A 19,426-nucleotide genomic window follows, 5' to 3' on the forward strand; every position below is an offset into this window, starting at 1 on the left:
TTGGTTTCTGAATCGTCTTTTAAAAAACCACAGAAACTCCGCAAAGTCTAGTTCAGCATTGCTCCAGGATCATAATCAGCTAGACTGAGAAGACAGTGTATGAGCATTCTATTTTGTTATAGCCTCCACCTTGTCTCTGTTGTTTCTCTGACCAGACCTGTACTCTTATTCAATTTACCTAGCTCACAAGGCCATTTCAATTTGTTGATAGCCAACATGATCTCATTTCTTTCATATCTATCCTATGAACAGTAATGATCCTTGTTTATACTTTAAAGCTAAATTCAGAGGTTCAACTGACTCTCCTATGATGACACTTAGAAAGTGTGACCCAGAACCTAGAATCTAGCACTGGAGGCTGTTCTGTTAAGCTGCATAAAATTGTACTGGTTATGTCCAGGTTCTTCTCATCCTAGTGGTACTCACCAAAATACCTCAGTCCCATCTTTCTAAAGAAGGGTCCATCATGACCCTCTAGATCCCCACCTGTCATTCCTGGAGAACTTTTGCTCCTCAGAAGCACTGCAAAGTAGGGGAACACATCAACATTTTCCAGCTGGCTGCATCTCTTCCTCTGAAAGCTAACCATGGCCTTCTAGGTCCATCAACCCCAGGAGGAGCTATGTTAACTCTCTAGACACACCTTGATCAAAGTGATTCCCCTGTTTGGCTTCCAATATCTATCACTTTCTATCTAGAACCAAAGCAGCAAGACACTTGAAAGGGCTGTGGTAAATCTTCTAGCAGCATGACTGCCAGGGTTCTTTCTCTAGCTTTGGGGAATTTCAGATATCCTCTCCATTGAAGAGTCACACTCTGGTCTCTACTTCCCACCAGAATGAGAACAGGAAGGTCTCTGACTCACATCCATGTCTGTGAAAAAGCCTTGGGCATGGAGCTGATTCTGAACACAGAGGACAAACTCCTGGCTCCAATTTGACTCCTCTCTAAATAGGTCATTCCTGGAACTAAGGCTGGGCACATACTTTCTGGGGCCCAAACTTGGTTGGAATTAGCTAATGTATAGTGGGAACCTTAAAAGGTTAAATGAGATAAAGTATGGAGTTTGAAGCTGAATTCCAAAAGGCCTAAGCCATATTGGTAAGACAAGTCAGCCATATGAGAAACTTGGAACTGCATTATTTTTGAGCAAAGGAGAAAATTAGAGATCTGCCTAGTGGTGAAGGGGGCTGGCCTAGGCCAGCCAGAACAACAGAGTGCGAAGATGCAGAGGCTGGTTAACTGCTATGCTGATGAACACTAGGGTAGAATGTTTACCACTAGAGAGAGCAAGAGAGGAGGATCCCATATCCAAATTTACTAAGAAGAATAAACCAAAGGAAACAGAGATAAGAAAATGAGGCCTCCTTGTGATGGCCTGGCATCTTCTTTTAACAGATTGACTGGCAAGGGAGCAGATAGATCCTGTGTATTTGAACCAAAGCATTTTTTCAAAGCAAGAAAAATTATTCTTTGCAAGCAAGAAGCAGTGGAAAGAAATGCCTAAATGTGGAGTGTTGAGGATTTATACCTCTGTGACTTTGTATGGGTAGAGAGGGGAGGACATTCAGCTGCCACAACTGCCTCAGCTAAGAACTGGGGCCCGCTCAGACCAGCAACAACTTATTGGGGTTTGATCCTAGGAGAATTAGGGCTGAAAGTTCTACATAAGAGCATCTATAACTTCTCAGCTTTTCCAAATAGAGGACAAACTGATGTTTTCATCACTGAGGTGTAGAGTTTGTTATGGCTAAGGTTTCTCATTTTATACATTGAAAGAACAGAGGACTCTCTCATTGGTCACTCCTGAAGGACAGCAAATATAATTCAGACCTCTGCCTGCCTCAAAGAAAGGCAAGAAAAAATCTCATTTAACAAAAAATTGAACATATGCATATTTCTTAGGAAAAGAAGCATAAAATTCCTTAACTTGTAATTCAAGCAAAAACATGGTTTGGAGATGAGGCCAGACTGGGGTAGGATGTTGTTCTCTTCCCTAGAGAGCACCCAGCAGTGCAGAGTTCACCTCTGGCAGTTGAGTGCAAAGACATTGACATCAACAAAATTTTATATTTTATGAACAATGCAGTAACTTGGGTTCATACAAGTGCAAGTTCATAACAAGGAGGGAAAAAAAGACCACGTTTGTCCAGAGCTAAGTCAAAGGCTGAGCCCTTTGTCAGTGCTGGACAAGGTCAAGATGGAGATGAAGAAATGAGTGAAAATAAGCTCTTTGGGTTATAAAATAACTAAGCAGAGACATCTGGAGATGAGCTATAGAACTGCTTTCTCTTCAAGATTGGCCACTGAGAAATTGCCAAGGGTACTATGCCTTGCCATTGCTTTATATATGCATAAGAAAGGAGGACTGGGCCCAGGATTTAGCTCAGTGGTTCTGCTGCTTGCCTCACAAGGTTCGGAGTTCGATCCCTGGTACCAAAAAAAAAGAAAAAAAAAAGAAAAAAGAAAGGACTGACCCCTGGAGAGGAGCCCAAAGTACCCACAGATGGCCACCAAGACACACAAGACCATTATCTTCAAGGTGTCAAGCCGACCAGATGAGTTTTGGACCTGTTGGGACAGTTTCCCTCCACTTCCACTTTAAGAAGGAAGAGCCATTGCCAGACCTTCCAATGTGAAGGAGCATCACTCCTACTGATAAACTTTTCCCCTTTCCAGCAGTCTCCTGAATTTTCACTCTATTCTGGCAGGTGGTCCCATACTCTCAGAGCCACCTCCATTCTCTCTTAGTCAACTCCATTGCTTCTGCAGACCTCTGTGTCTGCAGACACCAAGAATCTATCACCACTCAACTCCTGGGGTTCACTTGCTGGCATTCACACACAGGCCCAAAGTTCATCCACCAACCACTGCAGTTTGCCCCAGACTCCAGAGGTTTCCACCTTCTGGTGCTTATTCTACAGCTTCTAGAATTCACAGCAGCCTCTTAGCATGCATCCCACCTACCTGAGAGTACACAGTGAGCTGGGTATGGTGGTGAATATCTGTAACAGCACTCTGGGAGGCCAAGGCAAGAAGATCACAAATTTGAGCCCAGCTTGGGCAATTTAGTGACACCTTGAGTCAAAATAAAAAAATAAAAGGGCTGGGGATGTAGCTCGTGTGAAGGCCCTAGTTCAATCACCAGTACTTCTCCCCTTCCAAAAAAAGAGTTCACAGATTTCCAAGTCCCCAGTGAAGAGTTGCAGGAATTCAGAGGCTCTGGTTCATTCACCTCTAAAGTTTCTAGAAACATTCCTCTCCCTCTTCCACATGAAAAGCTCTACCCTTTCTTCAACAGCTTTTCTTTTTTCTTCTAATTTCCGATACTTTCTTCAAAGTTTTGGTGATTTTATTGCAGTATAACAACAAAAATGATCATAAATTGCTAAAAGGGAAAGCCTTGTGCTGTATGATGCTTTATATAAACTACAATTACAACCATGCAGAAAAACATTAATAAAGACAAATAATAACATTTTTCAAATAAAGAAGACAATGAGAAGAGGTTTGGCTTGTTATTAAAGGAACACTGTAGAACAATGAAGCAAACTTTTATTTGTCCTTGTGAATTAATCCTGTTTCTGGACTTATGGATGGAAGTCCATAACTCAGCATCTCAGTTAGGCTAAGGATAAAGGACCTGATCAAATGTCTGTTGCTCTGCTCTGGAGGTTCCTCTCTCCATTCCCCAAAGAAAGGAATCTAGTGCTTTCTCAGATGTGACACAGAACTTACGTTGGTCATTTAAAATTAAAGTCCTACCCCTCTACGTTTATGTGAAACTTGTCATCTGTGAAACATTTTTAAAGGTAATTTTAAGAAGCCATAAAACATGGCTCTGGTTGGGAAACAATGGTAGCTCTTAAACTGTAGCAGATGTTACCTACTTGGCTGTATAAACTTCAAGTGAACTCTTCAGGTTTTTTTTTTAAACCTGGTCTTACCTGCCTTTTTTTTTTTTTTTTTTTAATCTGACTTTTAAAGCCCTAGCCTATTAAAAACTTAGTGTCAGCTGGGAAATTTGAGCAAGCAGCTTCTGTTGTTATATTTCCTGATGTAATTGTTGGAAATAAACTTTTATTAAAGTAATCTCTGGGATTTTTCTGAACTCACACATAATGGAGTATTGTTTTTTGGTTGTTGTCTTCTTTTTCTTCTTTTGTTGTTTCATTTGGGTTGCTTTAGGAGCTGGGGTATCCCTGATGAATTAAGATCCAGGCACTTACGTGAATGAGGCCAGAGGCTTGTGGACGTTCTGATGCCAGGCTAACCTCCTTTCTTGTTAAGGGTCAGCTTGAGCAGAGACAGGTAAGTAGATGCATAAATAGCTGACTTGAGGATATGGGGAAAGAAGACAAGCAGCCCTGGAATGCCCTTCAAAATACAAGTTGATACACAGAAAATATAACAGCAGACTTCAGAGCACAGTTAAGTGGAATGACCAGAACTGACCAGAAGTTAAATGACTCATTCAATCCCATTTGCATTCCTTTCTCTCTGCACATATAACACTGTGCAGAAACTGTCCCTGTGTTTGCCTCTGGCACTGGCCTGTGTCTTAGCCGTCCTTGTATCCCACTTCCCAACATGGCTATCTACCATACTTCTTGGCAAAGAACAGGGGTTAATAAATAGTTGTTGGGTTAAAGAAACGTTCAGGAAGGAATGTCATCACTGGTTACAAGGTTGAACTAGAAGAGCTTTAAAATTCCTTTTAAATCAGAGATTCTATGATTATATAGAGAGCTGTCAAGGCATAGGTACCCACTAACTACTAAATAAGATATTCCTGGTTAGTACTGAGAGGTTTTGTACCTGTATTTTATCTCCCCATATAGATAGCTTTTTTTTAATGCACTTTGTTAATTGATTTACCTGCATAATCTCTAACTTTCACAATGAACATAGGAGGAAATGTTTTGGCTTCTGCTGCTGCATAATAAACTACCCTATAACTCAATGACTTAAAACAACAGTCTGTGGTGCCTGCCTCGAAAGTGCAAGGTCCTGAGTTCGATCCCCATTACCAAAACAAAAAAAACAAACAAAACAAAACAGTCTGTGGGTAGGCATGGTGGTGGATGCCTGTAATCCCAGCAGTTGAGAGGCTGAGGTAGGAAGGTTGCTGAGAGTTCAAGATCAGCCTAGGCTACATATTGAGTTCAGGGCAGCCTGAACTACATAATAAGCCCTGTCTCAAAACAAAACAAAACAAAACAACTCCAAATACCCTACAATATCTGTTATTATCTATCCTGGTTTGTGGGTTAACCAGGCTCAGCTTGGCCATTCTTTTGGGGGTTTCATGGGGCTGCAGTTATTTGAGGACCCAAAGGGGCTAGATGTGAAAGAAGGTTTACTTACTGGGTGGATAGCTGATGCTGGCTGACACACTACTTACAAGTGGTGTCTCCCAGGTAGGTTCCCAGAAGGAACATCCTAAAAGACCCAGGCACAATCACTTACCTTACCCTGGAAGTCCCGGACTACTTCTGCCATATTCCAATGGTCAAACAAGTCACTGAGTGCCAACCAGATGCAAGGGGCAGGGAATTAGACTCCATCTATTGGTGGAGGAATGGAAAGGTTATTTCTGAAGAGCAGCTGGGATGAGAAGAATTTTGAAGGCATTTATGGGAAATGCCATATGCCGCAGGTAGTTACTATTAATTTCTTCCTATGGGTGAAGAAATTTCATGACCTAGCTAGGTTATATGGTTAACTTGCTTGCTTGATGTCAGGTAAATCCAAACTCCATCCAATTTTGTTACTTCTATACTTTATATAAGATGATATTCTAAATTTTTAATGACAAGAATTGCCTTTTCCAAAGAGGCAATATTTTCAAGAATATAAAAATAATAGGAATGATAGTAAAATATTTATAAAGGAGAAATAGAAATTCTAGTAAGATTCATGACATAATATTCAAGACATATTATTAACCCTGAATATAATTTCTCAAGGAAAAACAATTTTTCAGGTCAGATAAAGTCCCTTTATTACAGATCACTATAGCTTCATAGTATATAACCTAGGTTGTGCTAGGTTGTAATTACACTTTTGTCATTTCTTGCTTTGATGCCTCTATAAATCCTGTGAGAGTAGGAATCACACCTATTTGGCTTTTTATTACTGTAGTGACAGAATCCATTAGACTGCCTGGAATATGGTGGTTGTTAAATAAATCAAGTAATATTGAAATAAAAAAGAAATACTATTGGGCTGGGGATTTAGCTCAGTGGTGTCACACCTGCCTCGCAAGTGCAAGGTCCTGAGTTTGGTCCCCAGAACAAAAAAAAAAAAAAAGAAAGAAAGAAAAAAAGAAATACTATTAAAAGAGGAGCTAACACTTGCTGAACTGCTTTAGTGGTCCAGGTACTTATACACTATATATAAACTCACTTAATCCTCACACAAGTCTCTCTTCCAGGATGAAGAATGGAATGTAGAGGGATTAAAGGACATGTCCCAGGTCATATCCATTAAGTGTAGGAGCTAAGATTTAACCCTGGGCAGGTCTCAGTGCACATTCCCTTACCTTCCAAGTGGTTTCATGTTGCAGGTTGGGCTCCCTAGGAATCAGTCAGAAAGGAGACTAGTATTCACAGAAATTAGAAGGAAGTTTCCTGTGTGCTTAGGGTAACACTGAGTGAGGGAAAGATGCCGAGTCAGGCAAAGGAGAACCAGGGCTGTGATACAGAATCAAAGAACTCCACAGATCCATGGAGAGCTCTGTAGCTGGGACAGTCACAGTAGGGGACCTGCGCATTTATTGCCATCCTATTTCTTCACTGAAGGCAATATAGCACATGGTTGCTGAACAGGCAAATGCATCAGGCCATCAGTCAGGATGGATCATAAAGGTGTATGATATCACAGAAGGGAGGAACTGCTGAGGTGTGCAGGCAGCCCTGCACAGCCCTGGACAAGGCAGTCTTTCCTGCAGGAGACTAGAGTATTCAGGGCCCTAGCTCCCAGGCAATCCTCAAAGGGTGAAGCCAGGTCATTCAGCCCAAGCAAAGCACTAAGACAATGCCACAAATGCTCTTTATAACCTGCCCAAGGAGTCCTCAGAGCAGGCTGGTACATTTTTAATGTTGTTGAGTTTAGACATGGCCCCAAATTGAATCAATTTACAGTATTTGTTTACTCTAAAATTCCACCTTGTGACCATACACCCAATAAAGTGCTCCAAAAAGTAAATAATTTAGGAGCTATTCAGTGATAGAGGCTTCTGGTGGGAGATTATTAGCTAATAAGATATAAATAGCCAATCACAACAGACATCCTCAAAGGGTAGAGTTCAAAGTGGGTAGAATAAAATAAGGAAATAGACCTTTCCTGGACCCCATCTCTCATATCTGTGCCTGATCCAATTTCACCTTAAATGTCTGTGGAAAACAGAAAGAAACAGAACAGAGAGAATTAGAAGCCAACAGGGAAGAGAATGAGATAACAAACTTGGGGAAATGGGGCAGACTTGTTGATTGCATGTTAGCTCCCTTATTCCTTATTATGACCCTATGAATTTCTATGATTTCAGGTTTTTCAGAGAAAACAGATTTAAATTAGCTCAGTGGCACCATGCCTGCTTGGGAAATGGAAGGTCCTGAGTTTGATTCCCGGTACTGGAAGAGAGAAAGAAAGAAAGAAAGAAAGGAAGGAAGGAAGGAAGGAAGGACTGAAATCTCATGGGAGGGAGAAGAAACAGAAAAGAGAAGGGTGGAAGGGAGGAGAGAAGGGGAGATGAGTTAGGGCATATTTATCAAGAAAGGGGGACAATAATTTTTAAAATGTTGTCAGAACATCATGCACCCTTCCTCTGCACCAACATTGAGAAAGAGGAAGATGAGTCCTCTAGACCCTCTCTTCATTCCATCTTCCATTGTCCTCTCTAAATATCTCCAGATCCCAAAAACCTCTGGCAAAAAGTCTCTCCAGAAATTTTTAGATATGTGATCACAGAAATCATTCCTGGCCTCATTTCTTCTGTCCTTTTTTTCTTACTTCCCCTAATTAATTAATTGATAGATTGATTAAATATTTTAACAGTTTTCACTGTTTTATTAGTACATGTTTGCAGTACATAACGATTGCATTCTTCATGGGGAGTTTGTACATATACATAACACATCTTCATTCTTTTTCTCATACCCTTTTCCCCTCTGTCTTCTAGTCCCTTTCCCTTTTGCAAAAGATCTATCTTCCTTTTTCCTACTATCTCTCTTTTATTTTGCTCTATTTTCTCATATGAGAGAAACCATGCAATATTTAAGCTGTGTATCTGATTTATTTCACTTAACTTTATGGTTTCTGGCCTCGTTTCTTTTTTTTTTCTTTTCTTTTTTTGGTACCAGGGATCAAACTCAGGTCCTTGCACTTGCACAGCAGGTGGCGAAAACACTGAGCTAAATCCCCGGTCCTGGCCTCATTTCTAATAGAATTTTCAGCATGGTGATGAACACTAAGTGAATACTTGTACATCATGAACTTCTAAATATGACATTTCATTTACTCTTTACAGTAGCCCTAATGTATAAAGAATTACTTCTATTTTCGTGGAAGATGAGCCTGAAGCTCAGAGAGGGAGGGTAAGTGATCCTAGATTATACAGTTTCAGAACAGTAATTTAAGCAAGATTGGAGCTTACACATTTTTCATTTGATTCCCCTGCTATAAGGTCACTGAAGTCCATGAGGCCCACATGTATTGTTCTGGTCTTGCTTTTGGTTAACCTGAACATTCAGTGCACAATAGGAATTGCAAACTCTGGATGATTGATAAATTTCCCAGGACTGGAATTTTCATTTTTATTTATCTTAATCATGTATATGACTCTTGGTACCCATATAGCATACAGACCTCCAGCCCGAGGGGGAGAGGACCATTCTGCAGGCACATCCAAGTGGAAGATGCTGTCCTTCAGAACAGAATGAGGAGGACAGAAGATACTGTCCCCTTAGAACAGAGCAACATGGCCTCCAAAACAGTCTGTCACCTTAAGTACTACCAAGCAACCAAGAGGTGGATGATGGATGGGGTGAGAGGATGTTATTTACCATAGCACATCAAAGAAAAATGGGAGTGAAGAAATACTGGGCATGGTAAAACACACCTATATTCCCAGTATTCTGAGAGGCTGAGGCAGGAGGATTGCAAGTTCAAGTTCAGCCTAAGCAATTTAGTGAGACCCTGTCTCAAAATAAAAAAGGGCTGGAGACATAGTTCAGTGTGAAGGCCCTGGATTCAATCACCCATACTGCAAAATGAAACAAAAATCCAGGTGCAGCTTTTGGTGGGCTTGGGTGGAAGGAGAACAATGTCTAAATGGCATTATTCCTCAATTCTGGGTGGTAGAAAGTACAGTATATAATTGTTCCAAATCAGGCAATGCTGAGTTTGTGATGGTTCTGTCATTTGCTGATTGTAGAACCTTGCAGAAGGTGCATAACCTGAGGGCAACTATGTCTCTGGACAGGGCTGTCAGGGTCTAAGAGCTTGTGTACACTCCAGGTGCGGGACAACTTCCTTCCCTCCCTCTCCCTCATGTGGTTAGCAAGGCTGGTTTGTTTTCTTCCCAGGCACAGACCTCAGAGGAGAATGAGACTTGTGGCTGTCTTTGGAATTCTTAGGGGAGGGAACCCTGAGCTTGGAGAGTCAGGATCAGCCAGAGGAGAGATAGCAACAAAGGGGCATTGTTTCACCAGCAGGGCTGGCTGGGGCAGGCTTGACTAGGTGGGAGTGTTCGCTCCCCAGAAAAGTCTTTTCTGGCCCTTAAGGACAAACCTCAAACAATAGTTTTGCCAGAACTCAAGAATATAGTAAAATGCCAGGGACGGTTTTCCACTGGGGTATGTGGGGAGAAAGGGGCTCTGTTTGTGGGTGGATGAGATTGGCCCCACCTATAGTGTAGTAGCAGGGAGCTGAGAGGACCTCTGGGATGCGGGCAGGTGGCAGCACTGTACCTTCCTCTCTAGACTGCCTGCAGTTCCGAGTCTCCCTTAGTTTGTGTCCTGTGGTGTAGACTGGAAAAGCTGATGCTACAACTCAAGGGCCAGAAACAAGGATGTAAGAAATATCTTAAGGGGGTCAGCCCATGTGCAAATGCAAACTCTCTATATCTCTTGCTGAATGCCACACCCAGTGCTGGGAGAGATCTATTTATCTAATCTATTATCTCTCATGCCTGTTTATGAGGAAACCCAGTGACTCTTGACAAAGGATCCCAGAAGGACAGTGGTAGAGAAATTCTTGGCCTGGATACAGGTGGCTGGATTCCCTAGGTCTCTTTGGGATTGTCTGCCGACTGGTAGGTTCCAGAGGCACCTGGTCATCTCTTTCCAAGGCTCCATCTCATGTGTGTGGGGGGAGTATGGGATTTGGGTTTGAAGGAATCCAGAGGCAGGTATTTCCATGCTGTCATGCCAACCAGTGGCCATCCCTAGGCTGGCAGAGGCTGCCTGTCCCATGGCTGGGGTTCCTGTCCTGATTTCTGACCCCTGCCTGTCCCGGGCATCTCTGGTGAAATGTGCCAGCATGGGAGAGAAAATGAGATTCAAAACAAAACAACAAAACAGAAGCTTGCCTGGAGGAGCAGCCAGGGGTCCTTCCTGCAAGGCGGGGCCTCATGTCCTTCCCCTTTCTCCAATGGGAGCCTTGAGGAATAGAGAGAAGCCTTGGAATCCTCCTGGAAAAATAGACCCTCATCTACTCAGTTCTGCATTAGGCTTTGGGCTACTGGCTACCTGGGAACTCTGGCAATGCCACTGGACTGTCCAGGTGGGTTCACCCTCTCCTGGGACCAAGGAGGCCACTGAGTGGAGGGGAGAGGGGGTGGGGAAGGGCCTAGCACCTGCAAAGGGAGAGGCCTCACACTGGTGGCCTTACTGAGAAAGGCTGGGTGTTGCTAGCAGGACCATTTAGTATTTGGAGTGAGAAAATGCCACCAGGGGTCCACAAGTATGAATCCACTGGGGAGTGCGTCCTCTCCCTGAAGTAAGGCCCAGGGGAGGCCAGCGAAGGGACGTGCACTCACTGGTGGGTAGAAGAAGGCTCAGTGATGACACCAGGGGCCTTCAACCTGTTGGGTCATCTCACGGTGACCGGACACTTTTCTGAGCCCCCAGGGCCCACCATCACTTAGCATTGTGCCATTTTGTGATGCACTTGGCTCTATGTCTTAGTAAGTGCAATCGGGTTAAGTTTAAATTTAATTTTATTGGTACATTTTAGGTATACAATATAATGACTTTCATCATTGGAAATTTGCACCTTTACATAATCTCTCTTGGTTCTTATTTTTCACCCTTCCCTCTTCAACCCCTCCATCCCTCCCTATTTACAAAAACTTTGTTTCCATTTTTTCATTTTCTCATATTAATTCCATTCCCTTCTTTCCTTTCCCCTACCCCTCCCATTTCCCCATCCTCTTTGCCCCTTTTCTTCCTATTTCACACTATCTATTATACCTTTTAGTCCTTACTTACACTTTCAGTTTCTCACACTAGAGAAACTATTCAGTATTTACACATGTGTGTTCTATTTATTTCACTTAAGAGTATCACCTCAATGTGCATCCATTTAGCTATAAATGTATCTAATTTCTCATTTTTTATGGCTGAGTAGTACTCCATTTTATAATAAAACCACATTTTCTTTATCCAGTCTCCAGGTGATGGGCAATTGGGCTGCTTCCAAGTTTTAGCTATTATAAATTGTGCTGCTATGAACATGGGTGCACATATATCACTGTGGTATGATTCTTTTAATTCTTTGGGGAAGATACCCAGCAGGAGAATAGCTGGGTCAAATGGAACTTCCAGTCCTAGTTCTTTGAGGTATCTCCATACTGATTTCTACAGTGGTTGCACCAGTCTACACTCCCACCAGCAGTGGAGCAGTGGTTCTTCTTTCCCCAAAGCCCCCCAGCGTTTGTTTTTGGTTGATTTCATGATAGCAGCCATTCTTTCTGGAGTGAGGTGGAATCTCAGCATTGTTTTCATTTGCATCTCTCCAATGACCAGTGATGTTGAGCATTTTTTCATATATTTATTTGCTATTTCTACTTCTTTGTCTGAGAAATATCTGTTCATTTCAGATGCCCATTTTCAGATTGGGTCTTTAAATTTGGGAGGTCTGATTTTTAAAAATTCTTTATAAATTCTAGATAGTAGACCTTAGTCTGAGGAACAGCAGATAAAGATTTTTTCCCACATTGTGGGTTGTTTCTTCACACTGCTGGTGGTTTCTCTTGCTGTGCAGAAGCTTTTTAATAAGAAGAGATCCCACTTGTTGATTGTTTGTGCTAGTTCATGGGCAACTGAGGTTTTGTTCATAAAATCTTTTCCTACACCAATGTCTTCAAGAGTTCTACCTAACCTCTCTTCCAGCCGATTCAGTGTTTCTATTTTAATATTTAGATCTTTAATCTATTTTGATTTTAGTTTAGTGCATGGTGAGAGATATAGGTCTAGTTTTAGTCTTTGGCAAGTTGAAACCCAATTTCTCCAGCACCATTTCTTAAAGAGGCTATCTTTCCTCCAGTGAGGGTGTTTGGCTCCTTTATCGAAGATGAGGTGGCTAAGTGTGTCTGGAGTTGTTTCTGCATCTTCTAATCTGTTCCACTGGTCCTCAGGTCTGCTTCTTTGCCAGTACCATGGTGTTTTTTTATCAAAGTAGTTTTGTAGCATAGTTGCAAGTTGGGGGTTGTTATACCCCCTGCCTTGTCTCTGTTACCTAGACTTGCTTTTGCTATTCTTGGTTTCTTCTTGTTCCAAATGAATTTTTGGATTGTTTTCTCAAGGTCCATGAAGTATGCTGCTGGGATTTCAATTGGGATTGCACTGAATCTATATAGCAGTTTTGGAAGTATGGTCATTTTCAATATATTGATCCTTACTACACAGGAGTAGGGGATGTCTGTCCATTTTCTGATATCATCTTCAATCTCTCTTTTCAGAGTGCCATAGTTTTCAGAGAAGAGGTCTTTGATTTTTTTTCTTTAGGTTGATTCCTAGGTATTTCAGTTTTTCGGATGCTATTGTGAAAGGAATTGTTGACCCTATTTCTCTCTCAGTGAGTCTGTTGTTCATGTAGAGGAAAGCTATTGATTTTTGTGTGTTGACCTTGTAACCAGCTACTTTAGTCAATTTGGTTATTAAGTCTAGAAGACTTTTGGTGGCATTCTTTGGGTCTTCTGTATAGAGTATCATGTCATGTGCAAATAATGACAATTTGAGTTCTTCATTTCCTATCTTTATTCCTTTTATTTCTTTCTCTTGTCTAATTGCCATGGCTAATATTTCCAGAACTATATTGAACAAGAGTGGTGATAGTGGACATCCTTGTCTTGTTCTTGATTTTAGTGTGAAGGATTTCAGTTTTTGACCATTTAGTATGATACTGGCTGTTGGTTTTTCATAGATGGCTTTTATTACATTGAGGTAGAGACCATCTATTCCAATTTTTTGTAGGGTTTTTATCCATAAATGCATGTTGGATTTTGTCGAATACTTTTTCTGTATCTATGGAGATAATCATATGGTTTTTGTCCTTGGCTCTATTGATATAGTGTATTACATTGATTGATTTGCGTATATTGAACCATCTCTGCATCCCTGGGATGAATCCCACTTGATCAGGGTGTATGATATTCTTGATGATCTTCTGCATTCTATTTGCCAGTATCTTAATAAGGATTTTTGCATCTATGTTCATTAGTGAAATTGGCCTATAGTTCTCATTTCTGGTTGGGTCTTTCTCTGCTTTGGGGAGCAAGGTAATGCTTGCTTGAAGGAATGAATTTAGGAGTACTGCTTCCCTTTCAATTTCATTGAAGTGTTTAAACAGTAGTGGCAGTAGTTCCTCTCTAAATGTCTTGTAGACTTCATCAGTGAAGCCATCAGGGCCTGGGCTTTTTTTAGTTGGTAAGTTTTTAATTACGTTTTCAAGTTGATCAATTAATATTGGGTCGTTTAGAATTTTTAGGTCTTCTTCATTCAACCTTGGTAATTTATACATATCTGAGAATCTGTCCATTTCTTGTGTGTTTTCCATCTTATTGTTGTATAGGTTCTGGAAGTAGGTATTGATGATCCTCTGGATTTCTGCTGGGTCTGTTGTAATTTCACCCTTTTCATTCCTAATTGCATGGATTTGGACTTTTTCTTTCCTTTTTCTGATAAGGTTGGCTAAAGGTTTGTCACTTGTGCTTATTCTTTTGAAGAACCAACGCTTGGCTTCATTGATTTTTTTGTATCATTCTCTTAGTCTCCATTGTATTGATATCTGCTCTGATCTTTGTAATTTCCTCTCTTGTGTGAGCTTTGGGTTTGCCCTGCTGTTCTTTTTCTAGAAGCTTGAGGTTCAGCATCAGGTTGTTTAATTGGGCTCGCTGTGTTTTCCTAATATGTGTATTCACTGCTATGAATTTCCCTTGTAAGACTGCTTTAATTGTGTCCCATAGATTCCAATATGTTGTATTGTATTGTCATTTAATTGGAGCAACTGTCTGATTTATTCTTCAATTTCCTCTGTGAACCATTGGTTATTCAGAAGTGTGTTTTTCAATTTCCATATGTTTATGAAATTCTTCTGGTTTCTTTTGCTATTGATCTCCAATTTCATCACCCTATGGTCTGATAATATACAGGGGATAACTTCAATTCCTTTGCACTTACTTAAACATGTTCTATGAGCGAGTATGGGGTCTATTTTGGAGAACAACCTGTATGCAGCTGAAAAGAGTGTGTATTCTGATTTTGTGGGATGGAACACTCTGTAAACATCTGTTAAGTCCATCTGTTCAAGAGTTTGGTTGAGTTCTAGTATTTTTTGTTGACTTATTGTCTATTTGATCTATCTATTTGTGACATTGGGGTAGTGAGGTTTCCCACTACTATTGTATTAGTGTTTATTTGATTTTTCATGTCTGTATGTTTTATATAGTTGTGTGCAGTAGTATTTGGTGCATATATATTTATGATTGTCATCTCTGTCTCTTAGATTGTTTCCTTTAAAAGGATGTATTGGCCTTTGTCTCTCTTAATTAGTGTTGGTTTGAAATGCATTTGATCTGCAAATAGGATAATTACTCCTGCTTTTTTTGAGGATCCTGTCACATGGAGTATTGTTTTCCACTCTTTAACTTTCAGTCTATGAGGTTCTTTTTGAATTAAGTGTGTTTCGTGTTTGTAGCATATCGTTGGATTTTGCTTCTTGACCCATTCTGCCAGTCTATTTCTTTGGATTGGTGAATTGAGACCATTAACATTGATAGTTATAACTGATACATATAGACTTATCATTGTCACGACCTTTTCTTTTTGTTGGTTTCTCCCTCTTTGCTTTTAATTTCTTGTCCCCAATGGATTCATTCTGCTGTGCTTCATGTGGTTGTGATCATCATTGTCTGTACCTAGGATATTATCTAAAACTTTTTGGAGTGCTAGTTTGGTATTCACGAAGTTCCTATGGTGTTCTTTGTCATGAAAGTGTCTTATTTCTCCATCAATTTTGAAAGATAGCTTTGTAGGGTTCATCAATCTGTGTTGGAGGCTGTTTTCCTTTAGGGCTTTGAATATGTCCCTCCAAGCTCTTCCTGGCTTGATGGTTTGTGTTGAGAAGTCTGCTGTGATTCTGATGGGCTTTCCTTTGTATGTAATTTGTTTCCTTTCTCTAACTGCTTGTAGAACTTTGTTCTTCTGCTGGGTTTCTGGAATCTTAACAATTATATGCCTATGTGCAGATTTTTTTTGATCAAGGCTATTTGGAGTCCTATATGCCTCACTTATCTGTATGTCCAGTTCTTTTCCTGTGCTTAGGAAGTTTTCTGTCATCACTTCTGTGTACAGTTTTTTTATGTCATCTATGCTCTCTCCTCTTTCTTCTTTGACTCCAATCAGTCTTATGTTATTCTTCTTTGCATCGTCTAGCAGGTTCTGGATTGCTTTCTTGTGGTCCCTTACAATTTTGAAGCAATTTTTCTTTTCCTGGTCACTAATTGGAATCTTATCTTCTTTTTTTTTTTTTTGGTACCAGGGATTGAACTCGGGTCCTTGTGCTTATGCAGCAGGCGGTGAAACCACTGAGCTAAATCCCCGACCCCTGCAATCTTATCTTCTATATCTGGAATTCTGTCCTCACATTGGCTCATTCTGCTGTGTAGACTTTCAATGGAATTTTTAATCTCCTGGAAATCTGTTTGCATCTGTTTTATGGATTCCATTTGTTTCCTATTTTGGGATTCCATCATGTTCCTCAGCTCCTCGATTTTCCTATTTGTGTCCTCTCTAGATTTATTAATCATGTCTTGCATTATGGGCACAATCTCTGCTGTTATCTGAGAAATTATTTCTGATTTCATTTTTTCCAGATCCTCATTTGTTGCCAGTTCAGAGAGTCCAGGTGGTTGAGTATCAGAGTGTTCCATCTCATTTCCCTTTGGGATTGCTAAAGGTGACCTGGAAGTTTGGTTTTGAGACTTGTTCACATGTCTTCTCATTTCAATGGGGTAGGGAGTGCTATTGGCGCCCATGGGGCTCACCTCCTCTGGGCTAGGAGCAGTGGAATGGCAGCCTGGATGCCCTTACCTCTGGGCTGGGAGCAGTGGAAAAAGCCTTTGTTCATGTTTCTATTGCAACAAACAAAAGTATTTTAAATGGGTTTGACTCATGCTGCTATAAGACTGTGCTATCCACTAGGAAAGGTCCTTTCTGCTTCCCTGTCTTTGTAACCATCATGGTGTTAAAAGAAGTGACTTGCCTGAAGCCTCTCAATGGATTAAATGCTGGAGCCTGGGATCCAGAGAAGTGAGACTGTGTCTCATGGAATTTCTCAACAAATGAAGCCCAAAGACCTCATGCCACATTTGCCTGCTTTTCCCTTGGCCATTCAGGGTCCTGGAACCATTCATCAAATGATCCTGCAGGTGGCAACAGAGGCCAAGGAAGATGAAGCATCATGAGGGCCCTCCAGAGTTGGGTATGAGAGGAGCCACAGAGCTAGCTCCCTGAGGGCAAGGGACAAGGAAGGGCAAGGGAGAAACTGCAAGAGAGTGGCATTGTATCCACCCATTATTTGTTCCTCAGAAACTGTTTAGACATTTTAGTGTAAGCATTGGTCATAAAATCAGAATAAAAGAAGAAAAATGTAGGTAAAATCAAAGGAGAGCAAGTAACAAGATGCTGTATATTTGAATAGAACAGCAATGTATTCTACTCCAAATCAGAGTTACAAAGTAGCAGAGGGTAGATCAGTCACAGCATTGCCTCACCTTGCCTGCAGAGCTGTAACTATAGTGCCAGTAGGGAAGGTGCCACAGCAGAGGCAGCATATGACTTGGATTTGGAAAAACAGTTGGAATTTACTAGGGTTTGGAAAACACTCAGGAGTTTGCCATCTTGAGAACAGAGGAATAAGGTTCCTGAGAAAATACATTAAAGAGGCCTTCGAGGGGCTATATTTGTGGGCTGATGGCTACTTGAAGCATCAAAACTTCTGGCTTAGTTTGGGGCTCTATCCCCAATTATGTCTTAATAAACATTAGCCCACTTAAAAAAAAAAGGAAAGCCCAGCAAGATTGCCAAGGACAAGAAGATCTGAGTACTGGCAGGTACCCATGTAGAAGAACATGGATTTGTAAAAATTCAAGCCAGTGGGGGAAATGGAAAAAGGTGACAGTTTACCCTTGTGTTCAGAGTAATTGGACAAAGACAGCATGGAAGAGATATAACTTTAGGAATGTGTATGTGGGAAAATGGGGCTGGGACTTTTATTGGTGTATTTTAGGCACACAATATAATGACATTCATCATTGGGAATTTGTACCTTTACATGATGTATCTTGATTTTTATTTTTTCCCTGTTTCCCTTCCCTCCCTTCAACCCCTCCATCCTTCCCTATTTACAAAGACTTTGTTTCCATTTTTTCCTTTTCTCATATTTTTTCCTTTCCTTTCCCCTACCCTTCTCACTTCCCATTCCCCTTTGGAACTTTTCTTCCTGTTTCACATTATCTATTATACATTTGGATCCTTATTTACACTTTCAGTTTCTTACATCAGAGAAACTACTTGGTATTTACACATGTGTGTCCTATTTATTTCACTTAAAGGTAAGGACTCAATGTGCATCCATTTAGCTATAAATATCTCTAGTTTCTCATTCTTTATGGCTAAGTAGTACTCCATTTTATAAAAAAAAAATAGATCTTTTATATCCAGTCTCCAGTTGATGGGCAATTGGTCTGTTTCTAAGTTTTAGCTATTACAAACTGTGCCACCATAAACATGAGTGCACATATATGACTGTGGTATGATTCTTTAATTCTGTTGGGAATACACCCAGGAGGGAAATAAGTGGGTCAAATGGGACCTCTAATCCTAGTTTTTAGAAGCATCTCCATACTGATTTTCACATTGTTGCACCAGTCTAAAACAGTGGAGAAGGGTTCCTTTTTCCCCACAGCCCTGGCAGCATTTGTTATTGGTTGATTTCATGATAGCAGCCATTCTTTCTGGGGTGAGGTGGAATCTCAGCATTGTTTTCATTTTCATCTCTCGAATGACAAGTGATGTTGAACATTTTTTCATATGTTTGTTTGTTATTTCTACTTCTTTGTCTGAGAAATGCCTGTTCATTTCAGATGCCCCAAAATGGGTCTGGGACTTTTGTTAGAACAGCTGACATTAGTATTTGTAAGGCATTTTCATTATCTCTTTACTCCTCAAAACATACTAAAGGTGGTAGTGGGGAAACTGAGGCTGTGAGTATCTTGTCTATTTCATGAATTGTAATTCTGAAGCCATTGTGCTTTTGCTCTGGCTTCCTAGTTAGCTACGTGTTCTGCCCATTCTTTCCTCAGAATGTTTCTCCTCTGCAGTCCAGCTACCCGCCCCTCAGAGGAAGGTGCCATCCATTCTCATTGTGCGGCCGCTTCACACCACCTTGTTTGATCTTTTTCCACCCATTCATTGGACACATATCATATCAGCAGGTTTTTCAGTTTAGCAGAAAACAAAAACAGTATGCTAAGATTAATTCATATTTTAGGAAGAGAATGCAATTTTTTTTTGGTTCTGGGGATCAAACTCAGGACCTTGCGCTTGCAAGGCAGGTGCTAGCACTGCTGAGCTAAATCCCAGCCAGAGAATGCAATTTTTATAAGACAAAAATATTATTTGTTGCTTACATGAAATTCAAATTTCATAGGACATCCTGTAGTTTATCTGGTAACCCTGTATATGAGTGATAGTTCTGAAATGCCCTTTCCTTCATTCCAGAAGTTTTCAGTATTTCCTTGTTACCTAAAGGCCTATGGCCATGAATCTACTTCTATGAATAGGTAATGTACACATGTGAATTGCATCGTCAGTAAGATAGGCTGATCTGAAGCTAACTTGGACATTGAAGAGCAAATATC

Source organism: Heterocephalus glaber, unplaced genomic scaffold (genome assembly GCF_053883595.1).
Source record: "Heterocephalus glaber isolate CG9 unplaced genomic scaffold, H.glaber_assembly_v1.0 deba00001429, whole genome shotgun sequence".
NCBI lineage: Eukaryota > Metazoa > Chordata > Mammalia > Rodentia > Bathyergidae > Heterocephalus > Heterocephalus glaber.